This window comes from Vicugna pacos, chromosome 6 (genome assembly GCF_048564905.1).
Source record: "Vicugna pacos chromosome 6, VicPac4, whole genome shotgun sequence".
NCBI classification, from domain to species: Eukaryota; Metazoa; Chordata; class Mammalia; order Artiodactyla; family Camelidae; genus Vicugna; species Vicugna pacos.
The window spans coordinates 50896769-50917500 of NC_132992.1; the positions used below are offsets into that span (position 1 = coordinate 50896769).

At 36.5% G+C, this 20732-nt stretch overlaps 1 long non-coding RNA gene across 2 annotated transcripts in view; it reads left to right on the plus strand.

Annotated features, from left to right (window-relative positions):
- Positions 1-1140: 1140 nt before the first annotated feature.
- The window catches only part of LOC116280961 (uncharacterized), a 151194-nt gene continuing 131602 nt past the window's right edge, over positions 1141-20732 (plus strand). For both annotated transcript variants that reach the window (XR_004190364.2, XR_012073584.1), the window contains exons 1-2: positions 1141-1285; positions 12284-12473. This is a non-coding gene — a long non-coding RNA (uncharacterized lncRNA). The remainder of the gene's footprint in view (positions 1286-12283; positions 12474-20732) is intronic.

Sequence of the window (20732 nt, forward strand, 5' to 3'; positions counted from 1 at the left end):
AGCATCAGTAGTTTCCAAAACAAAGCAGTTTGCATTTTAATTGTTTTCTGGAACTTTTATCAACAAAATATGTTCATTGACTAATCAGATCTTTGCACCAGATTAAAAATTAACAGTGTGATGGCCACAGAAATAAGATACAGAACCTCTCTTTCTGGCCCCGCTTTAAAGAATTTCTGTCAGAAATCCAGCCAGATGCTGTGTATCTCCTTCCAGAGTGCAATTCTGGGGCTAACAGTGAGCTGCCCTTAGATCCCATGCTTCTAATCAATGTCAGGGAGAGGATGCTAAGAAGGCAGCCCTCCCAGAGGAATCAGTGCTTAATGGAACTTTGACAGGCTTTTAATGCTCTTTTCTAAAGGCTCATCTCTTGCTTCACTGTCACAGTTTGTTGGTGAGTTTGATGGCTGATGTCACAGATAAGTGTAACTAAAACCTTGTTGGTATCTTATTTACTCAGGGGGAAAAAAACCAGGAACAAGACATTCTTTAAACCAGACAACATTCATGGAGTGGCTGATTAAAGTTTAGCGCCATGTATTTAAGATAATGAGTGACTGTTGCTAAGAAACTATATACTCAGATCTTTTGAACACCCCTACCGGCCGCTGATACACAATGTCATGTGAGAATTTTGGGGGGTGGGGTGGGTTTACATGTCATTTTTAAGCACTGTAGTGGCTACTGACACTCAAAATATTTATGTACTTATATGGAATACAGAAGTCTGTATACAAATAAACAACTGAATAAAATCTACTACATACCTATTTTTATAGGTCCTGTAGCTGTTTGTGACCCTCTGGAGTCTGTCCCCAACGAACGTCCTTCTGTCTGGTGTCGCTTGCGCCGACAGAACAAGAGGAGGTTTTGTTGAGAAGCAAAGGAAAGGAAAGCTTATTCTTTGATAAAAGAATCGGAGAGGTGCGAGCTCTGGGCTCCAGAGCATGGGCCCTCCTGACAGGCTGTGGGTGGGGCTGCTCTGCACGCATCTCGCCTTCTGGCGCGAAGGTGGAGTTCTGGCGCGAAGGTGGAGATCTCGCGAGGCTGGCAAAGCCGGTGCCGCTCAGGCTCCAGATCGCTGGGCTCGCGCGGCTTCTCTCCACGCGGCCCGCCGCCATCTTGAGTTGTGTCCTGGGCGGCACACGCACGCGCCCCTGAGCTGAGGTGTTGGCGCAGCGGTTTTGCGCTAGGAGCTGGGGTCCGAAGGGCCAGGCATGAGGTCTCTGCATGCATCCCCCTAGGAGCAAGTGAAACTAAAGAAAGCACAAAGGAGAAAAAAAAGGTTAGACTTTGTTTTATTACCCGGATTCTCTTTTTATGTCCTGGGAATTGTTCATGGGCTTTGCCGTGAGTAATAAATAATGCCTGGTTTTGAGGACAACAGAACCAAGAAACAGCTTGAGAATCCAAGGGACAAAATGTTACTGAGTAATATTAAAATCAAAAAGGTGAAAGACCCTGTGTGCTGACGTTTAAAAAAATAGCTGACATTTGAAGAAAGCCAGGTCTTCTCGTGATTACTTGTTTAGAAGAGAAAACCTTACAGTGGTGCCCACTAAAGGGAACTTTTAGTTTTTTAAACAATTAGGTGCCTAGACTTTTGCCTTGGGCCTGTAAATTTAGATGCTCACATTGTCATCACAGAATTGCCTAAAACCAGATGAATAGGATGAGAAAGGAGCCTGGAAAATTAAATGCAAATATCTAGGGTAATCCAGCTTTACAGTTGTTCATTTTTAACTTCTGCGTTCCTTAAATTAGTTCTTCTCTGTCACAGTTTAAACAGTCCTATAGTCTTAAAGATTCATTCTACTTCAGTGAAAAGGCCAGTCATACTGTAAAATTGCTTATAATTGTAATTAAATAGGCAAGGAAGTTTTTCTTGTACATGCACATTTACTGTGCATATTAACTGATCATTTAGGTAACTTGTATCGATCTTCAAGATTAGGATTTACATATATCCATCTGACGGTCTGGATCCACTTCAGCCAGAAGATACCTGCATATTTTACATGAACACTTCTTTTCTTTACCTGGGCTCATGCCTACCCTATAAAACCTTTTTCCTTTCACTTTCTTTTATTTCTTTTCTCTAAGATTAAAACCTTGTGAGGCTTGAAGCACATACACAGGTGCCATAGAAGAAAAAGAATACAGTATTACGGAACAAAAAGCATGGCCAAGTGTTTATCTAGAAATAAAAAGAAATGACAAACTACAAATTCTAAAATGTTGAAAAATATCAGGATCATGTAATCTAGAAAACTCCGGTGTTATTTAACTTCCATGTAACAATCTGTTACTGTTAGCGATTGTGTTCCTTTGGTTGCCTTTAATTTGGAACCGTTCCTCAGTCTATCCTTGTCTTTCACGGCCTGAACAATTTTGAGGAGTCCAGCTGTTTTATAAACCCTCAACCGTATTTGTTTGGCAATTTCTTTTAAATGATCAGAACGCTTCTTGATTGTGACACTTCTGGTCTCCTAGTTGAGAAACGTCTTTGTTTTTTTCCCACCCTCTTATTGTTGCTACAATATTTGCCGCCTTGGATGAGAGAACACAAGCAGAGTATCTAGCACAGAATTTGGCATAGAGGTGTTACTCAATGAAGAGTAAGTCTCTCCATTTCTAAATTCCTTCAGTGTGTTGCTAAATTTCTTTCATAGTCATAGATTTGGTTCAGTTTGGCTACTTCTTGCATCACTGCAGAGGAATTATTATTGCTGAAGGAAGTTTCTGATGCCCTCTCAAAGTCTAGATTGGAAAATACTGTTCTCATTCTTGAACTCTTTGTCAGCTGAAAGACTTCACGGTGTTCTCAGGCCTTTGATCCTGTAAGAATATATACAGTCAGTATCCTATAAGATCTTACCTGGTTTTGGTATTTCCCCCTCATGCTCTTTTCTCCATGTGTCCTGTAGGCATCTCTCCTTGACTGTATTTTCTTTCCCCCATTTTCTAACAACATGCTCTGTTATGGACTGAAAGCTTGTGTCCCCTCAAAATCCATATGTTGAATCACCAGCTCCCCATGTAATGGTATTAGGCTGTGGGGCCTTTGAAAAGTAATTAGGTTTAGATGAGATCATGTAGGGAGAACCCCATCATGGAATTAGTGCCATTATAAGGAAAGGAAGAGAGCTTCCTTTCTTCACCATGTGAGAATACAGTGAGAAGGTGGCCTTCTGTAAGCCAGGAGGAGGGCCTTCACCAAGAACTGAACCTCTCAGTGCCTTGATCTTGGACTTCCCAACCTCCAGAACTATGAGAAATAAATATCTGTCATTTAAGTCACCCAGCCTAGAGTATTTTGTCATAGCAGTCTGAGCTAAGACACTTTATAATATTTTCAATTATTATTAATTTGTCTTCTTTTAACCCTGTGTTCTATTTCCCACCATTTAATTCAGTATGTAGAAATAGAGATTTTAGTCTTCTCTTTACTTGGTTTTTCTTTTTCTTTTTTTTTCTCTACTTATTCTAATTCTGTTCATCCATCTGGCCGACAGTTTGGGAATCCCATTTTATATTTTGTATATATTTCCTACATTGATGTCTCTTTTGTTAATTATTGTATGTCAACATTGTCTTCACTTTCTCTATGACCCACACTCCCATCCATACACTTACACTCAGCAGCAATGCTGCCATGTTCCCAGTGTGGAGACATTCCTTCTTAACTCATTTCATGTCTTCCAGCCCACGTGAATTTGTTAACAACTGCTTTGAATGCATACCAAGGGACAATAATTACTTGGGTAAAGTACCAAAGATGTGTCAGATTAGACTTGCTACTGATTTGCTACTTTACTCTTAGCACACACGTGGGTATCTTTAACTTTCTCTGAGCTAACCTATGTATGTATCAAAGGCCTACTTATTTATATACTATCTTGTTCCAAAGATAACATAAAGGGAATTTACAATTTACAGTAATACAGAAGATTTTCAATAGCATAAGTTAAAAATAGATGAGACAGGGAAAAAATACGAAAAAGCAAAGGCAGAAACATAAAATGAAACCTAAAATGAAGCTAATACAAAAAAATCATAAAACACATCACCTCCTAATCTAATTAGGATGTTCTTGGTGATTAAAGTTATTTCTCTTTATGGTAACTTAAATGGTCTTTAGATTTCTCTTTGGAAGTGTATTCTTTTAATATATTCCTTTTATTCATACTATAAGTGTGACACTAGCAGCAAGTGCAGGTTGGCTGCTTTTACTTTCCAAGTGATTCCCCCAACTGTTTCCTTGAGGTTGACCCTGGGAGTGAAAGAGGACAAACTATTTGAGAGGAAATTCCTGAGATGCGTGTCTCAGTCCCCTGGGATAAAGTGGGTGCTGAGTTAATGCAAAGGGAGATGATATACTGTAAATACTTGGGTCTTCACTTTTCTTTCTCTGTGCAATCAGAGATGCAACATCTGCAGGAGAGTAAAATTGTTATGGCAGAAATGCGACAAGAAAGATCCAGTCAATGTTTTGTTTCATAATTCCAAAAAGTCTCTGAAAGTCAGATCAGTACAGTCATCCTGAAAGTCAAAACTTTTTTCCAGCTTTATTGAGATATTATTGACATATGACATGTAAGTTTAAGGTATACAACGATGGTGATTTGATACACGTATATGTTGCAAAATGATTACCACAATAAGGTCAGTTATCACTCCGTCCCCTCGCATAATTACTTTAAAAATTTTTGTGGTGGTAACATTTCAGATCTACCCCCTTAACTTTCAATATATAATACAGTATTGGTAATTATAGTCACCATGTGGTACATTAGATCCCCAGAACTTATGCATCTTATAGCTGTAAGTTTTTACCCTTTGACCAGCATTTCCCCCAGCTCCTGGCAACCATCATTCTAAACTCCATTTCTGTGAGTTTGACTTTGTTTAGATATCATATATAGGTGAGAACATAGAATATTTGTCTTTCTCTCTCTGACTTACTTCGCTTAGCATAAAGCTTTCAAGGTCCATTCATGTTGTTGCAAAAGGCAGAATTTCCATCTTTCTTATGGCTGAATAGTATTCTATTGTATATGTCACCTCACCACATTTTCTTTATCCATTCATCTCTCCGTGGACACTTAAGATTGTTTACGTACCTTGGCTGAAGCTGCATAGTATATGATTTTTTTAATTGAAAAAAGTTGTCTTTTCTTTTTTTTAAAAAAAAATAGTTTCATTTTGTTAATATTGTTGGGATAACTTTCTAGGGCTAAGATAGAGTCTCACCTATCTAGGATGCCATGTCAGCAAACTGAAATTTTGCTGACTTCTGTGTTCCTGTAAATGTTCTTTTTTTTTTTTAATTGAAGGATAGTCAGTTATAATGTGTCAATTTCTGGTGTACAGCATAATGTTTCAGTCATACATATACATACATATTTGTTTTCATATTCTTTTTCATTATAGGTTATTACAGGATATTGAATATAGTTCCCTGTGATATACAGAAGAAATTGTTTTTTAAATCTATTTTACATATAGTAGTTAGTATTTTCACATCTTGAATTCCCCATTTATCCCTTCCCACCCCCAAAACCATACATTTGAGTACTATATCTATGAGTCTGAGAAAGTCAAAACTTTTGATTAAAGCAAGTATTTGATTAGAGGAAATAATGCCCTGGAAATAAGGAAGTCAGAGTACTGATAGATTGGAAATTAGTATAGAAAAAGACCAGGACCACACTGACCCCAAAGAGAGTAGGGGAGCGCCATCTAGCCTGGGAGGAAGCAAGAAGGATTGCATGGTCAGTAGGACCGGCAATAAGACTACTGAAAGTGAACGACTGTGTAGATAGACAGAGTTAGCACTGAGAGGTTTCTCTGCACACTTTTTCTCAAATCAGAGAATTAAGCAAAGTTAAGATGTCTGTAGACTGTCCAGTGTCATGGAAGCTAGTACTGTATTCTGCCTGTTCTGAGGCACCACGATAGCTGTTCTGGTTGCATCCTGTGGACTGTCATCAAGAGCCACCTGCCTGTTGTTTATGAATTGTTCATTATAGTGTTGCCTACCTAAATTTTAAGAATTGCTGAGCACGATTCAAATCACCCTATGTGGCTATCTCATTTTGAAAGGCTCAGGAAATATATAAATCTACAAAACAGGAAACAAATGTTTTTTTTTTTTTTTCACGGAGAGGAATAAAGGAAATCCACCAGTTTCTATGGGAATGAATTGTGATGAAAACATCACTCTGGTGTAGCCCAGTTTCAAAGAGCAAAAATCTGTTTCATGCCAATACACTATTACAGTTGCTGTGAGGGCTAATAATACAAAGTAGTTTCCATGACATCTGCCTATAATTTAAGTAAAAATATTTGTAGACAATGTTAGGGATTCATTGCTTAGATACACTCCAGAGGAGGTCTCTGCCCTTGTGGAGCTTACAGTCTGGTTCAGAAGGCACGTATTAAACTAATAATCACATTGGTGAACATATAATTTACACCTGCATAAGTGCTCCAGAGGAAAGTCATGTTGTCCTCTTAAAGTGTATGTTAAAGTGCTAGCTTAGAATGAAGGCTCAAGAGATATTTTTCCTTATGCCAAGAGGAGTTAGGGTTAACTGGGAATAGGGGCATTGGAAGGGACAGGAGTGGGTTTGGGGAAGGGACGAGTGTTCCAAGCTGCAGAGGAGGCCTGAGCAAAGGTCTTGAAGTGAATAGAAAGTATTGAGTTTAAGACTCTGAAAGAAAGTAGAGTGTTTCAAGCTAAGATAATGAGGAAGTGATGGTAAGTCTTGAGAATTTGACAGGCAACAGAGAATGCAAAGCCTTGCACGCCAAGTTAAGGATTTTGGTCTTTATCCCAAAAGTGGTGTGAAGCTGTTGATGGTTTTCTAACACTAAGGTGACATGATTATATCTGCATTTTGAAAATATCATTCTGCATCTTATAATTTGTGGAAAACAAAGCAGTGAGTGAGGCCAAAATGGATGGAGGGAGATGAATTAGGAGTCTGGAGAAAGATTCTTGGTGAGAGATGATGGTAGCTTTGGCTAAAGAGGTACTCATGACAACAGACTGAAAGGTACTAGGAGACACCTTCATTATTTTAAGACATCTTAAGTCATCTTAAGACACTTTTTAGATATCCAAGATATAAATATTTGGACATATGAATCTGGAACCCAGAGGAGAGGTCTGGAATGAAGATAGGCATTTTAAAGTCATAGTACAGAGGGGAAATGAAGCAGGGACATGGAAGCATTTGCCTATGGAAAGAGTGACAAGTACAGAAAGAGGAGGCGAGAGCCTCAGGAATTCTAACCTTAATTGTAAAACTTGTCTGTTTAGGGGGAATAAAACAGGTATCCATGAAATGCCACCACTCATTAATGCTTTATTGTTTACAAGTTGTTAACGAGTTCTTTCCTATGTTCTATAAAGAAGGGTTAACAAAGGAGACTAACATCAAGTAGGTAAAAAAGAAGTGAAGAAGCATGAAGGAATTTGGTAAAGAAGTAGAGGCAAGAAAGGCTGCATCAAGAAGTTGGAGCTGTCAAGCAGCACCAACACATCTGTCGTGTACAAGGAAGTTGACATTCACCTCCAGCCCATTTAACTAAACATACACAGTAGAATGTAAGATTGAAGACAAGAATGATTTAAAATGTTTTATTCACTGGGGTATCTCCCGATCCTAAATCATGCCTGGCACTTAGTAGATAATAATAAGACTTGTTGAATGAATTAAAAATATAATCTTGTTGACTATTAAAATAAAACAATTAACACAATAATGTATGATTTCAAGACAAGTCAGCTTTGATATTCAAACACTTTTCTGTGTCCCATTCTACTATATGGTGACTTACATGGTTAAAAAAAAAGAGACAACAAAGTAGAGCAGTTTAAAACACTTTGGTTATAAAATAGTTTACTTGGAACTATTGCATAAAAATATCACATATACAAGTCATAATGCTTTCTTCCTTAATCCACCCTATTTTCATGGAGATATACACATTTATTAATAAAACTCAATTTATCTGCCCTAATGTTAATAGCCTATCAGAATAAAATGGCCAGTTCCTATAAAATGGAATTTAAAATGAAATGCCAGATGAATAATTACTATGTTAAAATTTTTGTCTGTTTTGTGGGTTATTAAAAAATAAAATGGAAAATAAAACCCTTTTACTTATAGTTAAAAATAGATTATTAACAGCTAATTTTGCAGAAGTCCATTAAAACATTTAATTCTATTTCAGGAATTATTTAAATAAAGATGAACTGTTACTGAAGCCCCATAATTTTTAGGTGACATAAACACTTTTAAAATTTCATAATAATATAATAGCAAGCAAATTACTGAGAATGTTAATTAATCTATATAATAAGAAAAAAAGAGTGGGTACACATTAATTCAACCATAAAATTGTTTCTCTTTATGGTGTTTACTGTCTTAAAGTCATATTTAAAGTAATTCATATACATTTGAGAATTAATGCCAATAATTTTTAAAATAAACTGTCCAGACGCTTGTACAATGAAGAAATAACTGCTTTTTAAGGTACTAGTCTCTTTGAAAGGCTATCAACTTCTTCAAAATATGCTTCTCCTGCATTTAAAATCTTTTTGGAAAAGGAAACAAGAATAAATTAAATACATGTAGTTATACATAAATACATTTATGGAATAATGTTGTTCTAAACATTTTAAATGTTTTCTCTGAAATTATATTCAAAGCCTCTGTCATATTCTTTTAAAAACAGATTCAAAGATGGTAAAAATTACCATCCTGAATTTTAGAAATAATGGAGTTTCTAAATTGTAAGCTTGATTGACATTTTGATCTTGTGAAATGAATTATGCATAAAGATCATCATTAATGCAGAGGAAATAAACTCTTTTGGCTTCACTTGTGATTTTAAAGCGTATATCCTTTCGGGCATCAGACAACTTCAATTTTTCTCGTTGGATTTTGACATAGATTTTTGCATAGGTCCAGATACCTATGTTTTCATCCTGACAACTGTTTTCTTCAGAAATGCTTTGCTTTACTTCTCTTAAAGGAGAATGAATGTTTATCACTCAAAATGTGAAGCATGATGTTCTGTAGAAATATTCTACAAGCTCATGATGTTTTCAGAACTAGTCTATTTATCTAAATTCAAATGTTAACCATTGTTCTCATGCCTATTATCTTACTCAAGGGTGGACAGCTGACGTTCCCAGTATTTCCAATATCAGCGCTAGAGTTAACTTGTAGGCTGTTTTGTACACCATATGGACGGTCTTCTCTATATTTTTTAATCCTTTTGTGCTGGTGAAAACTTTTATTCTTGATATTATTTTATAGACATCTTTTTATACAAGTTAGTTGTCTTACATGAAGCTTTTATTACAGTTATACAAATGGTAAAACCATTCTCTTCATGATGAACAGCATCCTTTTCTCATAACTATTACTGTAAGAATAAGTGGTTAAACCAGAGTGTTGTGCTGAACTATGAAGTGTGCATTTGTAATCATTCAGTGATCATACCTCAAATTCTTTATCCAAAAGTTCAGCATCCTTACTTTTTACTCATATAACAAATATGCTCACTCTGTGCTAGCTCAAAATATGAATATTTAACAAATGGTTAGTAGATTTCACTCAAAGACATTTAATGAATGATTCATTTTTCAAATTGGAGAGAGGCTGCCACCATGAGCTTTGTGTTTACATATATCTTGTTCAACACCTTTAATCAATAGTTTGGATTAATAATTTATTTTATTTATTATGCTGGTTATAGATTTAACAAGATAAAATCAAATAAATTTGGGTTAAAATAAAAAAAAACCTGCCTATGGAAGATAAGACAGCTGGATTTTAGCAGCAGAGAATATTTTAAAAGTCTTTGAAATCCTAGTTTGCAGAAATCTTAAAATTAGTCAATAATGGTACATGGTTTCTAAAAATATACACATTTATGTTATATTTTGAGCACAAGAGAAGACAGTCTTACTATATTTTATCCCAGAATAACCAGGGGCATTAGAGTGACAACATTAAGAAGAATAAAACAATAGTTTGTAAAGAAAATTTAATCACTTGAAGGAGTGTTTGAAATAGGTGGCCTTTAAAGTCTTATCAAATACTTTTAACAGCAGTTATAATGAAATTATAACACTACCTACAAATAAAGTGTCTGAGAAGTTTACAAACTTTCTCTTTAACCTTCACTATAGCCTGAAAGAAAGCATTATTATTTTTACACATGAGAGTACTGAGGATAAGAAAAGTTTAGCAAATTATGCAAGGGCCTATGGCACGTGGAAAGAGTTGGGTTTATAACCTTGGTTACGCTTTTACTATTGCACAATATTATAAAATCAGAGGGTTGGGAATTATCTTGGAGATCGTATCCTAAACCATGCCAGCTCTGATATCTGAAGACTCGCATGTAGCATCACCATTCACTGACTGGCTTATCTATATTTTAATATCTTCAAGCTCACTCACTTGTTCTTGAGTTAATCTCATTCCATTTGGAGTAGGTCTGGCTGTTAAAAAGTACCCTCTAATGTGAGCTGGAATCTGCTGTCCCATTTGACCCAATCCAGAGCTATATGCTTTTCATCCTTGTCTGCTATGGTCTCTTCCTTGAAGGTGGTTATATTTAAATTGGAGAAGTACAACATGGAGACAAAGCCCAACAGTATCTAAGTACTTTTCTGCAATAGGATGATACCTTCAAAACAGCTTTTTTTCCAAAATAAATTATAATTTAGAACCACAGGACTCAGACACTCATTATTACTTGGTCTGCTCTGGCAAACACCTTTGTAAAATAAGAGATTACAGTGACTGGCATATCACAGTTCAACAAACAAACTAACTAACAAACATTCCTTCAGAATCAAGGTTCAATTGGCAAGAGAGTAAAAAGTATAGAGTAGAAGTCACTAAAACTGGTCTAGACAGAATTCTCACCACCTCCAGGGAAGTAAATTAGCAAATGTAATCTGAGTATCTCACAGAAATCTAGGGCATATCTCTGGGGGGGAAGAACCATAAGCTCTAGGTGGAACCTCAGCTGCTAGGGTTGGCCAGATCAATCTGTAGACAACAAGCATATCCCTAAAATAGGCAGAGGAAAGTACAGCAGACCTGATAACACAAAGGCATGTGTTAAACGAGGAGAGATTTTGCAGCAGGCACTGGGGCGTGCTTTCAAGACAGTAGTTAGTTGCTGGGGCCAGATTTCACTCTGTGGGTACCAATTAGAAACAAAGCAGGCATGGGCAAATAAAAGGTATCTGATTATTGAATTACAGTTCATCTCAATATATCAGTCAATTATTTACAACCAGATAGAAAGTTACAAAGCATGTGTGGAGTGCCCAAATTGAGACAGCTTAGTCATATGTGTATCTGTGTGTGTGTGTGTGTAGTGACATATTCTTTTTTCTCCATTATTTTATGGAACTAAGTTGCTAAAGAACTAAGGAGACAAATTTTAGTTTTTTAGAAATATATCTTTGTCTGTGGTCTAAAATGGCAATTAAGCAAGCTACCTATGTATAAGAACATTCACAATATTTATAAGTTACGAGATACCATATGCACAAAAAGGGGTACTGCAATCTGAAATACAATAATAATCACTGAGTTATATATACTTCATGCCCAAATGTGCCTAATATTTTTTATACTATCGTTTGAGCACCAGTTGACCCAGAGATATGCTTCCCATTTTGGCTTTAGAATATCACTAAAGACAATAAGAGTTGAATACAAGTAAAATAACATTTAAGTCAAATTATTGTATATATTTGCTCAAAAGAATATAATGAATCCTTAGCAAACACAACTATGATGGCTAAAGGTGAAATACAGTACACATATAGGACTTCAAAAGATCAAAATGAGAGCTACTGTTCCATCACTATTATGTGATGCTGTTATAGGTAATAAAGAGGAACTAAAGTGATTTTCTTCATTTCTTTTTTAGTTCTTCTAGCCTCTAATTTTATGAGTTCCTAGCAAACTACAGAGTCTTCTGGGAAAATACTTCATTTTAATGGAAATATGAAAATGAAATGAAAGCAAATTTGTAAACAGTTTTATGTAACACACACACACACAGACTGAGCAATATCTCATAATTCTCCATTTTCCAGCAATCAATTTTAGACTTTTTTTAACCTAAGATTTCAGGTTCAGATTCTCAAAGGATATGTTTCTCAACCTTTCTATTTATCATTTTCTTAAAAAGAATTTTAAGGTAACTTTATCATTACATTTTTATATTTTAGGAAAAAAATAAAGAATGGTATACATTCAAACCTCTGTGCCATAATAAAGAAATACACCGAGTCACAATAACTGGAAAGGACTACTGAGAGTGTTGGAGAGCTCAGATAAAGTTTATAATGGAAACCATGAAAAGGATTGGAAAGCTGTCATCGTTTGCTAATACATTCTGCAATGACTGCTTAAAAGCAAGTAAGTTTTTTTTTTCTTAAATCATATCTCCATGTCACTCCTGTTACATCATTCTAGCCACCCTCTGTGGTTGTGCTTATTCTTACGATTGAATCGTATTTGCTTTCATTTTATGGAAGTATGACAGCTCAGGGGGAAAAAATACCAAGAATTCTAACAGAGTAGCAATCATGCAACAGGAAAAAGAAAGAAATTAGTACTTCAACTTCATTTTGTTTTGACTCTATATTTTGGAAATAGGTTCCTGCAACTTGAAAGCAGTTATGCTCAGGGCAGAATCAATTCACTTTATAAATTATATTTAGTTATTAGCCTTCCCTGTTAGTTGGGAGGATAATGCACAATGTTGGCATTGGTTTTCTGTCTGAATTTAAATTTTCCAGAGAGGAAAAAAAACACATAATCTGCTTTCTCATCCTCTGTGATTAACGTCTGGAACAAGAGGCGTGAGGGAACTGAGTAATGCTGTGCTCACCAAGCTGTGGTGGACATGCGCTTCAAAGTAGGTAGTAACTTTGCAACCAGATCTCTGAAGGCATCACTTGTGTGCAATGGTGCAGAGGGAAAATATTGGGAAGATGAAAAAGAGATGATTAATGCAATGTGCGTTTCATATTCCATGCAAATTTAATAATGTGTATTGATAATACATTTTGGCAATAAAGCTATTTAATGATCATTAAACAGAATTGCCATTCCCTATTAACAGCAGACTATGTTATAACACATTGGCTAACTCCTCGTGAATTCAACATAAATTAAATAGCAGATTGTATGTGAATAGCTAAAGAGGAAGATCCCTTCAGTTTATTTCCTTAAGAAAATAAACATCCTTAGGGAAAAGTGGCTTTCAGGTTATAATTAGAGAACAAAACAGAAAGCTGCTTTTTTTGATGTTCAAAATTATTGTTCAGGAATGGTAAAAGAAAATGAATATTGTTCCACTGTGATTTTTTTCAGGAAAATACTTGTTAAATGTAGGATTCAAATTTGCAACCGACAAATGTATTTGCTCTCAAAGTCATTAAAGATTCTCCAAGACACTTATATTTAGAGATTGTTGGTAATGGAGGGAGATGGGCAGTGGAGGAGAGGACATTGATTCCAGTGCTGGCATGTCCCTGCGGTCCTCCTCACACTGCCCAGGCACAGTTTAGACATGCTCTGCATTGGTGGGATTAAGTGACTGCGGTTCTGCCGAGTAAGTGTGGAGACCCCTCATCTGTCTCTGTGCTTCTGCAAAGGTAAGAAGACTTTTGGACCTGGGCACAGATACTCCTTTGCATCCCAGTACATGTTCAAATGTATTAAATTATATTTGATATTTTGAATTGTAATGACATGTGCTTGACTGAAGGGAAATTCAAGAGGCTCTAAGAAGAAAATTACTGTAAAGAGAGACATCCACATTTTTAGTTAGACTGGCACTAAGGCTAAGTTATTCAAAAGGAGTTTGACTCTGAACAGTATATATATATATATAGAGAGAGAGAGAGAGAGAGAGAGGGAGAAATTGTTAAAAACTTTGCTTCTGTCGTGTGAGATTTTTGGTGATTTTAACATTACTTGTCATATTTATATACTTAATATTCTTTCTTATATTTTTCAATATTGTTTAGATTTCTATATGACTTCAAATGAGAAAAACCATGTTGGGGGAAAAAGAATTATTACAGTTGAAATGGTTATATGGGATATGAAGACAAAGAAAAATTAAAGACAGGGAAAACTTTAATGGCATGAAATATGTTGAATATTTGCAGCATAAGAAGTTTTTAGTTATAATGGAGCAATCACATTATACAGCCTCCTTTCCGTTTAATAGGAAATAATTGTAGTGGATATCAGATAATTATGCAGATGAAGAGATTTTGTTTTATGAACCCATCAGCTCAGATTTGTTTAAATAAAAAATAACATTCTATTTCTAAAGTGTGTCTATATAAGATTGAAACATAATAAAGATGGTTATATGAATCTATAATTAATGCCATATTCATAATGTTGAATATTCCTAGTTCAAAATAATCTTGTTATGCCACACATGAAGTAAGGAAATACTACAATACTTTGCAAATTACTCGTGGATTTGAACATGTCTGTGCAATTTTGTGAATATCATAGTTTAAACAACCAGACCACGAGGAACTTCTGAGGATTACTCAGTTTTTCCCTCCCCCTTTACTAAGGGAGGAGAGTAACAAAAATCTTACTGATCCTTTTAAAATCTATAATGTTCTTTCAAAGCTCCTTCTAAAATCCATGTCTGTCAGCCCTTCCACATTTCCTTGCCTTGCTTTCCCCAGAGTCTTCTCATAGATTAACCCAACATGGATGTTCCTAGATTTCTATCCAGCTATTAAATTAATACCTGTCGAGACACTAATAGTGCTAATACTATCAGCTTTCCCTCCACTGTCCCCCTTTCAAACTTATTAATGTGTATGTTTAAGTGAGATTTCCTGGTTTCTAGATCTGCATTTATTATATCTTTCTCTGAGGAATTGTATTAGAATATAAATGTATTGAATCAATATGTTGTACACCTTAAACTTACATAGTATTGTATGTCAAATATATCTCAATTTTTAAGACATCCAATTTTAACTTTAAACACGTGCAGCTGATGTATAGCAATTGTATTAAAAGTGAAGGCAAAATATGTCACCTTTTAATTCTAAAATAATATACATAGGTTGTGCTCACATACAAAACCAGTTTTCTCAAACAAAAATGACTGGACATACTACCTAATCTTTTACCCTGGGGAAGTATTTCCTTATACTTTTGTCTAATTTAAGATAATATTCTTACAGTCTTACCATTGTAGAAATAAATAAAATAGCAAATTAGCAACTCTGTCTAAAGATGCCCTATTTTCTTCTAAACAATCTATTTTTCTTTAATGATTGGACCCTTTTTGGGAACTAGTATTTTGATTTCTTTCCTCTAAACCATAGTTCCCTTGTTCATTCAAGAATGCATTATACCAGCTGCTCTCCCTTCGGAGATGGACTGCATTCTGTCTATGGAATGCGTATCTTTCTAAATAAACTTGCTTTCACTCAAAAAGGAAAAAGAATACATTATACCAAGATACACGAAGCCCCCAGAAGGAGCTCTAATTTTAGAACATTTACCTGATTTTGTCTAAATACTGGAGGACAAAAGACAATAGATCACCTATTCTAATTTAGTGATTCTCACTGCTAATCTGAGGATCAGGACTAAAATGAATTTATATGTAAAAGGTTTGTTAAAATTATCAGTACTTGAGCCACATCCTTGTACACTCTATTTCCTGTTAGGGGTGGAGAATCTATTTTTTTAAAAGCTTTCCTGGGCTGATAGTTAATGCACAATCAGTCTTGGGACCCACTAGCCGTTTTCGAACATTAGGGCTTCTTTAGAAGCAAGAGTAAGAACTAGAAAAATCTTCGTAAGTAGATTTGCATTAGTTTATAGAATCAAGGGGATGCAGAAAAATCTTTGTATGTCAATTTGCATCAGTTTATAGAATCAAGGGGATGCAGAAAAATCTTGGTATGTCGATTTGCATCAGCTTATAGGATCAAAGGAGAGCCTCAACTGTGATCAACAATTTAGATGAGATAACCTGTCAGAGACAGTAAAGAGACCTAAGCTTCCTTAGCTCCAGAAGGAGAAGGGGAAGATGGACTCTTGCTGAGAAGCTTGGGCAAGTATAAAATGAAGTGGAGAAGGGTAGATGCTTTCTTAGCTTATCTCCTGATAGAAGGATGTAAAATAGAACAATATATTTAGACTACAATTTTAGAAATTTAGGGTGATGAGGCAATTTTAACCCTATGCCAATACTCCCTAAAAATAAACAGTATCCTGAAATAGCTACATAATTTATGCAAAACATACTTATGTCTTATTTTGGCATGAATTATTTAGATGATCACTGTAATGCTCTACTTCTGTGTAGCCTTAAATTAAGTGTGGTTTCGATCTTAGGCTAAAGATTAGGGAATTACTTTTGCTGCCAAAACAAATGGCTTTGTCCTGCATGCCGCTCCCACCCACTCATCCTCCCCCCAGACTCATTATGTCCAAAATTATATTTTAAGGATACTATTAGGATCTTTCTACCCAAAATGCCTTCTTCATCTTTGGGGAATGATTAGAAATCAATGTCAGGCAGGCTAACATTTCTTTCCTCAGACAATTTCCATACTACAATCAAGCAGAGAAGACCAGGGGTTTCCATTTTGCTAACATGTTTGGCTAGACATACTGTACCTTTCTATTGTAAAATACCTAAAATACTGGATAAAAACACTGAAAAGCAAATACTATAAATGTAGAGCTGAACTTTTAGTAAAGTAAAGGAAACTTCTATGGTTCAGATTGATGATGAGATGGAATATTAGAGTGGTAAATTTATGAGCTGATGCTGTAGCTTTACCGTCCGGGAATAAGGGAACATAATTTAGTAGTTTGGTTCTAGTGTTCATATCAGAATAGAAAATGAAGTAGGGATCCTGGTAATGAGTTGCAACGGACTCTTCCCTGTAAAGTTGGGGACCACAGAATGATCAGTTTTCAGTGAAGTGATGGAACTAAAAAACAATCTTCCCACTGGCACAGTAAGATAATCCAAAAACTTTTGTGCTGTGACTTGGCCTCTGGATGGAGAGTAAAAAATATCCCCTTTAGAATTTGAAACCATATGTGCAGCAGATGCCACTGAGGCCCCAAATATATATCATTATCATATTCTTCTGGTCCGTCTTCAGTTTCTGCTCCAGTGGTGGTGGACAGTCTCCATGAACTTAGCAGACTTCCCATCTCAAATTACTGCCCTCCACCCTGAACCTTTTTTCTGAAGCCCGTTAACACCTGCTGGACAATCCTCAGTCAATGGAAGATGGGAGCCAGGAAAAACATTTTTCAACTCCATCCCTTCAAAAGTAAGATTCTGAGGAACATCTACATTGTGTCGCAGGAAACCTCAAGGAAGGTTGAGCCCCACTTGCCTCCAAGCATGACTCTAGCTCGGGAGCATGCCCTTTATTGGCATTACATCCTTCCCTGCCTTACTGTCTTCACTTTCTCATTCTGACTTCTTGGGATCACCCCCCCCCAACAGTGACACCTATACACAAGTCATTGTATCAAGTAATGCTTTCAGAGGAATACCAACTAAGACAATGGATGGCTCACCTCATGTAAATTTGGGATTCAAATTTATAGAACCCATATGATCTAGAAATCCTCAAGCTAAAAGTACCAATGCCAAATTTACTCAGATCAGTGACTCCCGGCACTCACCCGACAGAAACAAATGCAAACTCTGGTAGTAAATTCTCAAACCAAACCATCTGGTGTCATTGCAGATCAAGCCCCTCCGAAATGAGTTCAAAATACAAAAATTGTAAAGCGTGAGAAGAAATAATCCATTTGAAGCAGTATGAAGAACTTAAGATTGTGTTCTTTAACTGTTGCCTAGTAGCTTAAACTACGTAAATCATATTATCTCATAGTTTCTATGGGTCACAAACTCAGTGTACAGAGCAGGTGGTTTGCTCTGCTTCCACATTGTTTGTAGTATCAGCTGGAAGACTTGAGGGCTGACTAGGTAGAACTAGCTGAAGACTTGTGTCTTAGTCTGTTCTGGCTACTGCAAAAAATGCCGTAGACTGAGTGGTTTATAAATAAAAGAATTTATTTTTTACAGTTCTGGAGGCTAGGAAGTTCAAGATTATGGTACCAGCATATATGGTGTTTGGTGAGGACCCACTTCCTATGCTGCCCCTTCTCCCTGTATCCTCACACAGTGGAAAGGGCAACGGATCCCTGTGAGGCCTCTTTATGAAGGCACTAGTCCCATTCATAAGGGTTCCATTGTCATGACCTAACCACCTCCCAAATGCTCCACCTCCTAATGTCATCACCTTAGGCACTAGGTTTTTAACATATGAGTATAGAGAGGACACAAATGTTTAGACCAGAGCAGTCTGATTGGGGCTATAGGAGCTGCTTACAAGGTGGCTTACTCACACAGCTGGCAGGCTGGTGCTCCTGTTGGCAGGAAGCTTCAGCTCTTCTCCATATGTTCTTTTCTACAAAGCAGCTTGAGTCTCTTCACAAGGTGGTAGCCAGCTGCCCCCAGAAGGAGATGCTAAAATACCAAAGAGGAGGCTGTAATATCTTTAGTGACCTACCCTTGTAAATCACACACCATCACTTCTGCAACATCCTACTGGTTACATGGATTAGTTCTATTAGATGTGGGAGGGGGTTACACAGGGTGTGAATACCAGGAGGCAATGACTATTGGGGAAATCTTGGAGGTTGGCTACTTGGAATCTGTGGTAGATTTGTAATATGCCAAATTAACAAAGTTCAAATTATGTTTCCCAGAATCCCCTCCCAGCATAGTTCTGTGTTAGTGAGAGCCATGAGAAATATTTTGTATGGGATTTGGGAGGATAGAGTGAAGGAATTGCATTCTTTTTCTCCTCAGGAAGTCAGTGCTGGGCACAAGGCACTGCTGCCACTCATGCAGGTTGCTGTGACTCTGCTGTCTTGCCCGGTTGAGGTGGGATAGTAGCTGGGCCTAGACTAATGCCACATGTGCCAGATTCCCCTTTAAGCCTCTCTGACTTCTGAATAAGGTGTGTTTTGGTTAATATCAGCACTTTCTGCAGATTGGCCCACCTTTGTATTTGGATACTTGGAAGTGGTGAAAGACTGACCTGAATTCCAATCTGTCCTGATCGAGTCTGGCTTATTCTTGCAGGTACTAGGTAGTCCTTGCTTCTGCAGTTTCACACCCATCTTTTCCTCCCCATCTCTTGTCCTGATGACTTCAGGTTCAGCACCAGACACAGAAACAGCCTCAGAACAATTGTTTAACCAGCTCTCACAAATATATAAGGGCAAATCCCTATAATAAATCCCCCATTATACACAAATCTGGTGATTTTGTTTTCAGATCAAAGTCTTGACTGACACAGAGACTATAAAATAAGTAGCTTAAAATTGAATGAAGTAGGAAAGAAGAAAGCAATTACTATAAAAGATAAGATGGCATAAAAAAGCAGATACATTTGGAAGGAGGCCAAGTAGAAGTTTGTAAAAGTAAACAATACATTAAATAAAGAAAAACCTTCTAATAGTTAGGTAAATTCTCTGAACAAGATATAGGAGGCTGTAACGAACTTCCAAGTAGACAGTAGTTCAAATAAGATAGAAATTTATTTCTCTTTCTAAATGCAAGCAATTCAGGGTCCCTGTGACTGATAAGGCATTTCTACATTGTCAGCAAACCAGATTTCTTTTTGTAACATCCAGTAAGCTTTTATATATGTGTCCAGAATGGCTGCTCCACATCTTGCCATCATGTCTGCACCCCACCATACCTGAATGGTAAAGAAGAATGGGAGGCCTGCTCCTTTTAGTTTAAGACTGTGAAGTTGTAACACATCAATTAATTAATCTATTAAGAAATTGTACACATCAGTTTTACTTATATCCCATTGATCTGGCCATAGGTAGTTGGAATGGAGCCTGGAAAATGTTGGGTGGATAGTTACCCAACTAAAAATTGCATTACTGCAAAGAAGAATATAAATATTGAGGAAAAAATTTGTAGGCTCTGACACAATGCTTAAAAAGCAGGTAAAACACTTTCCAAGAGACCATTAACAAACAGAAAGACAGAGCTGAGGATTTTACATAGACTGGAGCAAGCTTAAGAGAGAAAAAAAGATGGGAAAAAGGTGATAGATTAAAATAGGATAGATACAGTAGGGGAAAGGATAAATAACTATGAATTTTTGAAAATTGATAAATAGCATGAATCCTAAGGTTTGAGAAGCACACATAATCTGGAGCTAGATAAAATAAAATTACACATAGATCTATTGTAGTAAAACCAGACATAAAGAGTATCTTTAAAATCAACATAAGTAACCCATGAGGGAAAAAAATCTTTATAGATTCTTCGTAAAAACTACATTTCAATGCATTCTTGTGCTTACAGGGAAATGAGTAAATCTCTAAACACCTCTTGAATAAATAACCTAATAAACATGCAAAAAATGAACTGAGTCCTTAGAAGGAATCAAAGAATGGTGAGCTGCATTCCAGACATATAAGGGAAAGGTAGCTAGAGCTGGCCTGAGATGATACCAGCCTTGTGTTCTGAGACTAAGCCTGAGAGAGTGACCTTGGGAACTGGGCATTATGTTAGTAAACCTGGTCCCAGTCCTTACACCACCAAACTCC